The following is a 12,931-nucleotide window of genomic DNA, read 5'->3' on the forward strand; positions in this document are numbered from 1 at the left end:
AAAATGGGTTTGTATCATTATTCATTTCCATCATAATTTTTCTCATCATATTTTCTCTCCATATTTTCCATATAATATTTTCTTTTCAATAGCAAATTTCTATAGATATTATCATTTCATGTCCTATAAATATTCTTAAAATTAAAACAAAACAATTTCAAATGAGGAATGAATAAAAATGGATCTCCTTGGATCCATCCAAAGGAATTTAACAAAAGTTAAAATTGACTCTGCAGTTATTCCTAGGAGGCATTGTTTAGTCAGGGTCTCCAGAACATAATTATGGCAGATTTACAGCTCATGTGAAAAACTACATCACAAGAACAGTCTTGCTTTTATTTTATTTAGATTAACAATTTTCAAAATATTAGTGTTAGCATTTATGTGGTTTAGTTTTTCTCTTCCCTTTGTTTTGATTGCGGTTCTCCAGAGCAAAAGGACAAATGGTTCTCTTCCATTCAGAGGTATTTTCTTAGTATAGTTATTTTTAAATTTTAACATGTAGTAAGTAAATTAAAAGCTTTAAGTAATACCTTCCATCTCTTTCTGTTGTCTCCAATCTACCACTTGAAGTTTCTTTAACATGTCTATCTATTGAGTTTCCATAAACATGAGTTTTTCTGGAATACCTCAAAAATCAAAGATTGATTATATCCCTATCATTGAGTATACAGACTGAAGTGCTCAACTTAGGATCATGGGTTGGACCCAGAGTCCTTCACTCTTTCTTTCCATTTTCCTCTCCCTAACTAATGAAGAAAAGCTAAATGAAAACAGTTCATTCCTTTGTTTGATCTAGTAAAGTATCATGTGTTGTCTTCTTGTACTTATAAGCAAGATGTCATACCCCTTCAAGAAAACAGGGAGGCTTTCAGGATACAAAATCATACAGATGTGCCTGAAGCTTATTATTGTTCTCAAACCTCATATTACCTGGATTTTTAATTCCATTATTGTTAGCACTCACTCCTAATGTCCAAAAAAAAAAAAAAAATGGCAAAATATAGTTTGAATCCAGAGTGCTTTGCCCTTGCACTATATCTACAACTTTTATTTGTTTATTTGTAATTTGTTTATTTATTTAGAAACAGGGTTTAATTAACTTGCTGGTGTTCTTAATTATTGAGACTGGACTCAAAGTTGTGGTCCTGCCTTAGCCTCCTGAATCACTAGGATTAAAGGGATGTGTTACTACATCTGGCATGTTGTGAAATTTTATGAAGCCTCTTTTAATCCATAACATAATATATGTGATGAGTCATTCATATATCTTCAAAAATCACTTCTGAATATATTGAAAATCTTAGAAAAATAAATTTATTTTAAAGTAAACCATAGCAAAATCAATCTGACTTTGTGTTCTTTTGGGTTATCATTGTATTTCATTAGATACATCAATGTGGAGAAAGAGAAAGACTACCCAAAAAGGAGTCTCATCAAAATATTCACAAGGGACATTGATAATTGTGTCTAGGTGTTTGTAAGCCAGGAATTTAAATTCAAAATCCCTGCATAATGCAGAAAGCTCCATGACTAAAGAGAGAGACAGACAGGTAAGCAGGTAGACAGTGAATGTGCTTTATAAGGAAGTGTTTAGAAATATCATGATGGAGATGCATTTTCCAGGGTATATGTTTATCTTTGTGTGCATGAAAACTAAACTCTACAGGAAATGGAACAAGATAAATTAGTATTAATTTCAATATTTAGCATTTATGCTTGGAAAAATTATTGCTCTTTTCTGTTATGTCTTTCTTATCACTGATGTGAATGTTTCTCTGAGACCTTTACAAGAGAAAAGAGAGAGGCTTAAAGTTATAGCCACAGGAAGGTATTTCCTATTAGCATAAAGCAAGTGTATCCAAACATCTCACATCTTATAAGGTAGTTTTGAAAAGTTCTTCAGTCTTTGAGATTTTATGGATTGAATACTTGCAGATAAAAAAGTGGATGATCAGGCCGGGGAGATAGCTTAGTCGGTAGAGTGCCTGCCTTCCAAGCATAAGGCCCTGGGTTCGATCCCCAGCACCACAAACAAAAAAAAGTGGATGATCTGGGAGAGGCATTTTAATAGATTAGACTGTTTATGTCAATCTTATTGTTAAATAAATATTAAATCTTTAACCCAAGTTATTATGTATAATGTTTTGACTGAAGTTATGGTACAAGAACAAAGATGTTATCAATAAGGAAAAAATGGCAATATTTTTATAAAACTACCATCTGTTATACTTTACAGCAGCTCAAAATCACAGGGAATACTTTTGTTTGTGGAAAATATGTTAAGCAAAAGAGTTATATTTCAACATAAGTAAAAGTTTATGCAAAAGTTCTGACCCATTCCTGAGAGCCAGATGCTATTGTTTGAGGGAAATATTCAATTTTTAAAAGTTTGAGACTACAAAGTTCTCCTATAGCTCAGTAGAATTAAAGCATACATACCTCAATTAAGATTTTGTGGCAGGTGTTTATGGAATTCAAGGAAAAAATTCCTTGTTTTTTTAGGCACATCTTTTATGTATGAAAACATGTGTGTGAGGAAACCTTAATTACCACTCTAATTTTGACAAGAGCTGTGAGCAGGTTGGGGTACTCTGCTTTTATCACTGAAACCATGAATGAGTCAAGAATGAAGTGACACTGTTTTGCTCTCTGATACAGTTTCAATGGCAACAGCCTCTTTCAGGGAACCCTGTTTCCAGAGAGTTATTTTCCCAAATAGGAAAGCATGTTTGGAAAATATTTTCATGTAATCTTTTCCTTTTTTTGTGTACAATTTATGCATTCTGCCAATATGGAACACAATGCTCATATTTCTATTTTTGTCTGTCTTATTAATTGTTTACTAGCCAAAAAACTGTCTCTACTGAATTGCAATTGTTTTTCACTCCCAGAAAGGCTTGCTGAGAAAAATATACTTCATATAATTACTGCTATGAAAATATGTACCTAATGTTAAGAAAAATTATCTCAGAAACAAGGTAATTCAGAAGACAGATTCTTCACTATAGACTCCATGAAAGAGTTTCTTCAAATTTCCATTAAACTTATATTTCAAGTTAAGGCTGTATATGTAACATTCCTTTGTTACTCTGGTAGAAGGCAGTTTCTGGGTTGGGCACTTGTAGTCTTCCCTGTTGGTTGGGCTCTGAGGTACTTTTGCATAATCTTTGGACCTACAAGGAACACTTTATAAATTGATGCATTGAAATTGCATTTTGTAAAAATTAAAATTCAGTTAATCAACAACTTTTGGAGGCAATTTGTTTTGTCAAGTAATTGGTCTAATGGAAAAATACTATAAAAGAAGAACATGTAAATTATCAGTGGATTTCATGTTGCTTTGTTTTTATATACTTTGTGTTTATATCATTTTTGTGATCCTTTATTCTGCTTTTATGTGCCATGTCAATTCTGTCAAGTTCAGAGCCCTAACTGCTGATTTATTTGACAGTTATCTTATGTATAGCATATGTGCATAGCCTACACACTTTTGGTAGCATTGCACTGTGTGCACTGTCTTTGGGAATTCAGTGATCTCTATAAATACCTCAGAATTCTTTTTGACTTTGCTGAAGATTGTCCTTCTATTTTCAATTTAATTTAGCACATAGCTAGTAAAGCTCACCTTTTTAATGACAAAATTGGAAGAAAAGGAACTGAGTTTTCTAAAAATTTCAGTACCTTTTGTTAGGAATTTCAATTTTCAATCCTCAAAAGATTTCAACAACAAAAAATCTGGGTAGCCACAGTGACAGACACATAGAAAATAGTCAGTTAATAATTATGCTTTAAATGTATTTAGTGACTAATTCTCTCCCTCTCTCTCTTTTTTTTTTTTTTTTTTTTTTTTTTTTTTTTTTTTTGCAGTGCTGGGGATTGAACCCAGGGCCTTGTGCTTGTGAGGCAAGCACTCTACCAACTGAGCTATCTCCCCAGCCCTCTTTTTTTTTAATACTAATTCTTTTTTTGATTTTACCTCAGCTGCTTTTATAACAAACAAAGACATAAGCTTCCCCACTATAAAAAGAGCATTCAGGAAGAAATAGAATATAGGTTTCTCCTTTTCTTATTCACATTGAATTATGGAAATACAGTAATGGAAATTAGAAGAACATCTTGAGTGTTGTGGGTGTGTGATTGGGAGTAGCCTTCATGTGTGCTCTTCAAAATATATTTTATCTTCTTACTTGGTTAAGCTCCTATATTTTGTGAATCATACATCATAAGGAAAATACATATTTTAGTAAATGAAATAATGTATCAGGGAATGAGACTATCTTATAATCAAAGGCTTATGTTCTACTTAAGTCATGCTTTCCACTGTTCACAATTGAAATTAAGATTTGTCCTTGAATAATTTCTGGTTAATTATTATTTGTTCACCTGTCTGAAAGTCATTATTTATATCTGTACTTATTTTTTATACTGTAGAAAGAAATCAGATACAGCAAGTGAAGTTGTCAACATGTCATTACCAGTGCTAAAGATAAATGTAAGTTACCTTGCTGGATATTCTTAATGTTAAAGATACTGTGATAAATTACATACAAAGTAGTATTTAATAATTTAGTTGTAAATGCTTTCCCTTCTATTATTGGACAAGTCATTATCAGAGATACTAATGATATTGTTTACTTAAGAATTTACTCCATAATAGAATTTTTATATAAATAACATTTGACATATTTGGTGGCTGCAGGTTCTGAGGATGAAATGATTGATGCCTCTAGTTACAAAAAAAAAAAAAAAAGAAGGTTTGATTTGATAATGGACTTGAAAAGCATTAATATACATAGTGTAATCTTCCTGGTTGCTTTTGGCCTTTGCTTTTTTTTTTTTTTTTTCTTTTTTCTGAGGCAGAAGTAAGTTTAAACCATTTTCTAGTGGAAAAGATGTAATATTTGAGGATGACTGAGGGGGTGAGGAAATTGAAGGTTGTCTCATTGCTTTCCTTATAAGTTATGTAAACAACACAAAATGAGCACTTATAGTAATAGGAATGACATTTAGAAGACTGAAAAGTAAGGAAAGTACTTGAAAAACATTATTTCTTCAGAGAGATTCTCTATTGTTATAAAAATATGATTAATATGATGTGTTATGATACATTTAAGATATGTCATAGTATTGACTGCATTTACATTTGCACTTACACAATCCTATACTAAGCCCTTAAGAATTCAGGGAAACCAAACTTTGGAATATTTCTTACTAGCAAAATTTAGTAATGTATTTACAGTATAATTAAATTTTGTATGAATTCATAAACTAGGCACATCTGCATTGATTTCTTACCTAGATAAGAAGAAGCTAGAACAATTTTATTGCTCTTCACTGAGCAAATGGAGCCAACATTAATGCAGCTCACAGACTGATGTGAATACTCATCCCACAAAAGATATTTTTAAAGAATTGTTTTTTCTTCAGTTACACTTAGTCCTCATAATTGTATGTGGAAAGAACTGTTGCATTAGGTAGTTGTCACCAACTGTAAGAGTGTATATTGTGGAAATTCAGGCAACAGATTCCTTACAGTAAAACCCACATAGTAAATGGCAGCACAGTTTGGTTTGCAACAAACTTAGTCACAGTACTAGCCACCATAAAGTCTATGTATAGATTTTTCCCTTTTATAGGACACAAATATCCCTATGGAATAAAAATGTGTACTCTTCAAGACACTGCACTGTGACACAGAGATCAAAGTACTGCACAACCACTTCCAACGTCCTAGAGTTCTACCTCATGGAAGAGGTTCCCCCTAGAATGCAGTGCCAATTCATTCTGAAACCCCAGGCACCTGGCTGTGTCTCAGGATTCAAATGGTGAGTTTGCTTTTCCTCCTTTAAAAGAACCTTCCTTTAGCATAAGATTTCCTTCCTGAATACAAATTTAGTACAAAGACAAGGATCCAAATTTTCACCCTGATGAAGTACTTTTTCTTTTGATTTTTCTAGTGTTTTAAAAGGAAAAGATGAAGGTTTAAGAGTAGAGTATGGTTTTATAAGTAAGCAATAGGCATGGCTTCTCTGTAAGTAGCAGTAAGTAGCAATATAGTCACTCCCTTTTTTATTCAGCTTTTCCTTTTAACCTCTTGCCCATAGCAGAGTCAAAGAAGCTATAAGTGCTTCTTTGTACTCAAATATACTATGTGTGTTCTCTCTGAAATGTTCACATTATATAAAGGAAGTTACCCTTTGATGGGTATCAGAAGAAATTGAAGTCTTACCTGTACTGGTACTGGTTAGTATGTGAGCACTAACATGCTTTCTAGAGAAGTCTCTTCTTAGCTGAATAATCTAATATACATTCTCTGTGAAATCTCTCTTTCTTACCCACCCCACAGTATGCATTCTTACATGGTAAGGGTGGTGATCAATGAAAGAGCCCCATAATTTACCATACTTTTGCTCTTCCTTAAAGTGTACAATTATGACTTCATAAGAAACAAAAGAAAATGGATACTAAGAAAAATAAATGTGATTTTAAAGAGAAATAGAATTTTTACATCTGCCTTTTTCACTCTGAACCAACTAAAGGATCAAGCAAACAGTGTCATTGTGTTTTGCAAATAAGCAAACCTGGGCTCAAGAGGGAAAGTGTAGACCTTGTGAGATCATTGAGGACAACTCACTTTCTGCCACATGTCAAATTATGGGCATAATCTGAATACCAGATGAAATTCCAAAATATTTTATCTTCCTTTGACACAATTAATGTAGTATCAAAGAAAAATGTCTCATACTACTTTTAACTTTAATTTATAATACACCATTTCATAGAAAAATTGTATCCAAACTTAAGGAAAACTGACAAATCACCATTCATTGTAAAGTTTTATTTTTTTATTTGATTTAGGTATTACACAGCATGATCCTTTAAAAGAGAACTTCCCTTAAAGCTTTTAAAATTATTTAGTTAACATTATTATTTTCATACTAAAACAGAGTCTCTTAAATAACTGGAACATTGGTATGTGCTGTGTCTCCTTTCTGCCACTCTGACACTTGACATGGTCTGTTGGAGGAGAACATCTGACACTTGACACAGTCTGTTGGAATAAAGGACTCAACACTTGACACAGTTCTTTTGATCGTCCTCCTTCTTGGGGACAATAGGCGTGGCATGTCTCCATGTGTAGTTGCTTTTTAATATTAATAATCAATATATCATTAGAAACTTATTGGAAAAAACATTGGGAAGGTTTTACTGTATTGGGACAGAAAATAGTGCACAATAAAAATTTGGCAGTTGTTCATAGATAGAATATATGAAAACAAAAAATTATAGCTGTGATTTCATTTAAAGGAGCCTGTGATTGCTTAGTATATAATAGATGGATAAAGAGGCATTCCTCTGAGCTTGGATACAGTGTTTAACCTTTGTTGCTTTCTTATTTTCAGTAGTTGATTCTAGAGATACGTCACCTAATAAAAACATTTAGCTTGGTCATAAATATAATTTGTGCTTTTTCTGTTTAGTCTAATTCTTTGAAAATCAAAATAAGATTGTAGTGTGCCATTATATGATATTAGAATAGACTAAATATTAACTATAATTTGATTTATTTGCCCTTTAATAATAGCAAAAGTTTCTCACTGTTAAACACTGGAGTTCATGGTGAGGGTGGTTTCTCAGAAAATCTAGTGATGTGTTTGTTCTGAAGGTTGAAGACTGCCAGATCATGGTGCCCTCAGTTTAGCTGGGAGACAAGGTTTTTTTAATATGGCTGGGATATAAGATTGTTTTGGTCTGGACTGTCATCAGAGAGAATGTGTACTTTGAGAAGAAGCATAGCTTGTACTTTTGAAGGTTTTTTGTTGTTTTAAAATAACCAAAAATGAAATTATCATTACTAAAGAAAAATATCTATAAGAAGGCTGGCAGAAAAAATAAAGATAGATTTAGCCTCAGAACACTTGGTGTTTCGATGTGCTGCTTCTCCCCCATGCTGATGCCTCACATACACCTAGATCCCCTGAACCCTGCTAGGACTGGACCCCTGCAGGTATGATATTTATTTTTAACTATGCCATATTTATTCAAAATGTTAAGTTTTGGGGGACCAAATGGTTATAACTGCTCTCTGTGCCCTTTGTTCATTTTCTGTTCATTATGCTATTCTTTCTAGAAGCCCAGATTACTTTTTACTGCAACTTGCTGTGCTCTGCCACTTTTTCCATCCTTTAGTGCCATCACATCTTTATTCTTGCCTCCATGCACAACTTAAATCCCATGTTTATCAGGATAAGAACCCTCTTGCAGATATATTGCTTGATCCTTCCTAATTTTGTCTACATCTGAGAATATCTCACCTCTTTCTGAACTTGAAGTACTCTGAGAGGAAATCATACAGCAGAAAGGCAGTTTGGAATCAATAATGTCCAAACTCAAAAGGCAACTTCATATTGGCTGGGCTGTCTCCATATTGGCTGAAAAACAATGTTTTTCTAAGGTAGTTTCCAATTTTTTCAATCATGTTTTATACACATTCCCCAAACTTGCACAGATAACTTTATCATGTTCTGTTGAACTCACCTCAAACATTTTACACTCTTGAGGTTGTTAATGTTTCAGTTATCAGGAACTCCTTTTCCATAAATCTCCAGATCACTGTTCTGCTAGCTTAATTGCAAGTTGTTTAAATCCACCCACAAATATCTGATCTAGGTGTTAACCAGAAATGTAGGCAGAAGTTGTTGACAAAATTTAGGGTTCCTACTATTATATTTTCTTCTTTCTGGCATTCCCTCTTTCCATGATCTGTGGCTGTCGCTGTCTTTATTTTCTAGTTCTGAAAGCCAGCCAGATTGAAGGTTTCTCTTAAAATATTGTCAACTCCCCTCCGTCCTTTCCTTTCCTCATGCTAAAAAAAGAATGAAGAAAAAAACCCACACCCCAGTGCCATGTGATTGCCTTCTTCCCAGTGTTAAACTTTTACCTGTATTCTCTATCTTCATTCATTCTTTGGTGGCCCCATGAAAAATTAGTGTCTTTGTCCAGTGGTTTTAATTTTTATCTGTGCTTTTGTGCAGGGAGTAGGGAAGAAGAGTGGCCCAATTTAGAAGTAAATTTTAAAGTGTTCTCTTTTTATATTTAAATGGTGTAAAAATCCATGAACTTTCTTTCATGTTGGAGTAAAATGTTTTGACACTTTGTTATGGTAGAAGTGTAATGTCTATTTCATTTCCCTTAACTCTGTCTATTTTGCTAATAACACCTTTCCCCACATAAGCCCTTTCTCACTTTTAGTGTAAAGCACTATGCCAGATGCTCATTGCCCTGGTTTCACTTCCCTCCTTCCCACTGAGTAGATGTGGCTTACTTTCTTCTGACTGCCTTTGATGTTTTCTTCCTCCCTGATGATGTTTCATCTACTCCTATACCTGCTTTTATCTTCACCACCACTAGTGTTGCTCCCTTCACTGAAACCAGTCTTTGTTGCCCATATGAGTCACTGTGAAGAAGCCAATCTCACTCATATTATGGCTTTTCATGCTGCCTTCAACATACTTTCTAAAATTGTGTACTGGAAAGATATGTGAGACATTTTGCAGTTGTAAAGGAAGGGAAAAATAATCTAGAAAATTAGACCTTTATCTCCATTATCAGTAATAGAGTGACACATCAAGTAATAAACATTGCTTGTTTCTGGAGAACAACTTAATACAAACAATACCTCTTCTCTTTTTTCCCTCATCTTGCCCTCTTTTTTTTTTCTCTTTTCCTTTCTTCTTCTCACATTTTTCCCACTATTTAATTGTGGTATAATTCAGTTTTGAACATTTTTACATAGCTTGTCCTATCTTCTATAATGGTAAAATATATGAATATATGTGTGGGCATAAAGCACTTTATAAAGTTGTTTTTCTTCAGTAAAAGAAACTTCCTTTTGCCTGTGAAATTTTGGGAGGTAAACTCAAGTAAATAATTCAGTGAAATCCCCCAAAAGGAACATGTAATAAGTTTCTCCATGATTTATAATATAATTATAATTATAATGTAACCTCATAGGTTTTCTTTTTGTTAATAATGAACTGCTATAAGAATTTTGCATCTTTTAGCCACTGTAATAGACATATTCTAAAGTAGATATTGTAGAAGCAAGGATAAGTGAATTTTACTAGTTTCCTTCATTTTCAATTCTTCTGAGATTCAGAGTGGGATATTCTTAGAACATCTATCATAATCTGGGCCATATGCTGTAGTGTGAGCACTAATTTGGACACTTCACCCATCCCAGCAAAATCTCCCAAGCCAGGACAGCATTTTGGAGTGTCTCTAGCAGACATCTGTGAGGATGACCATCTACCCAAACCTGTACGGGTACCTCTTGGTCTAAACTGTAAACTACGGGTAAGGATATTTGGGAGGGAAGTTCTCTGGAATGCAAATGTGTCTCAATGTGGGAAAATGATAAACACCATTGGCATTAGCTGAGCATTTTATTCTTACTTCAAAAAATTTTAAGAAACTCATGTAGCAATTGCAACATAAGGAAGAGATTATCTAATGTGTTTCATGAAAAAGCAGCATAAACTTGCTCAGATAAATTAGACTATGCTCTGTAAAGAATCAACATTGCCCCTCACATATCCTTTCTCAAACTCCACACAGTTCTTAAAGTCTTTTTTGTCACTGTAATAGAAGAGACTTCTCAATCTTGTGTTTCCTGAGGTTTTAAAGACTGGTTTACATGTATTTCCACAATTTCTTCATCACGATATATACTGTGGAATATAATTATCCTTTTTTGATAGAAGAAAACCACTGAGCTTGCATTTTATCCAAATGACACATAAAAAACACTGATAAGAACATTTATTGAGGGATGGAGTTGTGTATCAGTGGTAGAGAATTTGCCAAGCATGTGTGAGGCACTGAGTTGAATTCTCAGCACCACATATAAATAAACTAATAAAAATAAAGGTCCGTCAGCAACTAAAGCAAGTTTTAAAGAGAAATTTAATGAGTATCCAGTATTCTTCAAGCTTTGTAATAAATGGATGACATTTTATGTTATGTTGTACCTCTGTATATGGCAGACACTGTGATTGTCATTTTATCATTTTATCTTTTACAACAATTTAAGGGATTGTTATTATTATCATCAACATTGTTACCTTAAAAATGAAAAAGTAACCACAGAATATAAGGCTACATATGAAATAACTGGCTTTCAAATCTCATGAACTGTTTGTCTCCAAAATCTTCTTTTTCAACACTGCAGGTAGAAGATATAAAAATAGAAAAACAAGAAATTAGAAAAAACTTAAATCTACTCTCAGTAATTTTAAAATATATAATGTTATTATTAAATATAGTTACCATGTTAAACAAGAAATCACCTGAACTCCTTCTTTTCATCTAGCTGAAACATTGTATCAATTGACCAATATATCTCCAGCACAAGTCCCTGATCACCACCATAGTGTTTTCTTAAAATTGACTTGAGACTTGTAGTCAGTTCTCTGGCTCTGGTGCCTCATGCTCCAAATTGGCCTCTGACAGTCAAAGGAAGCAAATGCCTGTACTCTTGAATTTACATCTTCAGGAAGTCAGCTAACATATGATCTTGCAGAGAATTAAAAGAAAAACTGAATAATGGATTTGAAGTAAAACTGAACTGTGAATCTGCCATTGTACTATTGTCTTAAATGTTGAAGCCCATCTTTACATATCCCATTATGTAGTTATGGAGCAAGACACATTGTTTGTTTCAGTATGTGTAATATTTCTTTCTGGAAAGAGCTAGAAGGTATACATAAAATTTCACAAAGTTGACATTGAATTTTAAAAGTCACCATCAATCATAAGATATGTCAGATGTGCTTTAATTTTTCCTTCTACTATTCTCAACTTCACTTCTGCCACCCTTTGCACAAAATCAAATTAAATTAAAAAAAATTATTCTGTTCTTTCTAGCTATTCATGAAAGTAGAGTCTGTTTTCAGATATTAATACAAACATGGAGTGTATCTTTTTTACTTTATTTTTTTTAATTTAGATATTTTAGTTATACAGGACAGTAGAATCCATTTTGATATAATTATACAAGGAAGAAATATGTCTTATTCTAATTAGTAGCCCATTCTTGTGGATGTACATGATGATTGAATTCACTGTGAAATTTTCATATATGTACACATTAAAATTATGTCAGATTCATTCCACCATCTTTGCTTTGCTTATAGCCCTTCCTTCCCTCCATTCTTTATTGTCTACTCTACTGAACTTCTATTTTACCCCCTTCTTGTGGGTTAGCTTCCACATGTTGGAAAGAACATTATTCCTTTGGATTGTGCACACTGGCTGACTGTACTTAGCATAATAGTCTCCAGATCCATCAATTTTTTGGCAAATGTCATAAAGCCATTCTAATTTATGGCTAATACCACATTGTGTGTATGTGTGTGTTATATCACACTTTATTTATTCATTCATCTTTTGAAGGCCACCCTGGTTAGTTCCATAGCTTAGCTATTGTCAGGTGCACTGCTGTTAACATCAATGTGGCTGTGTCACAAGCGTGCTAATTTTAATTCCTTTGGATATATTCCAAGAAATAGGAAAACTGCATTGAATGGTTGGTGCCATTCCTAATTCTTCTAAGTAATCTACATACTGCTTTCCAGAGTGGTTGCATCAATTGACAATCCCACTAGCAATACATGTATGAAGGTACCTTTTCCCCCATATTCTCACCAATATTTATTGTTACTTGTATTCTTGATAATTGCCATTCTGACAGTAGTGAAGTGAAATCTCAATGCAGTTTTAATTTGCATTTCTCTAATTGCAAGAGATGTTGAACATTTTTTATATATTTGTTGACCATTCATATTTCTTCTTTTGAGAAGTGTCTGTTTAGTTTCTTTGCCCATTTATTGATTATTTGTTTTTGTGTTGTTAAGCTTTTTAAGTTCTT

General features: G+C 33.2%; 1 long non-coding RNA gene across 1 annotated transcript; it reads left to right on the top strand.

Moving 5' to 3' along the window:
* The first annotated feature begins 337 nt into the window (after positions 1-337).
* LOC306652091 lies at positions 338-5,708 on the top strand. Its single transcript, XR_013761305.1, has 4 exons — positions 338-464; positions 1,086-1,204; positions 4,435-4,495; positions 5,640-5,708. It is a non-coding gene; the product is annotated as an uncharacterized lncRNA (long non-coding RNA).
* The last annotated feature ends 7,223 nt before the right edge of the window (positions 5,709-12,931 follow it).

Source organism: Sciurus vulgaris (genome assembly GCF_902686455.1).
Source record: "Sciurus vulgaris genome assembly, contig: HiC_scaffold_629_arrow_ctg1, whole genome shotgun sequence".
NCBI lineage: Eukaryota > Metazoa > Chordata > Mammalia > Rodentia > Sciuridae > Sciurus > Sciurus vulgaris.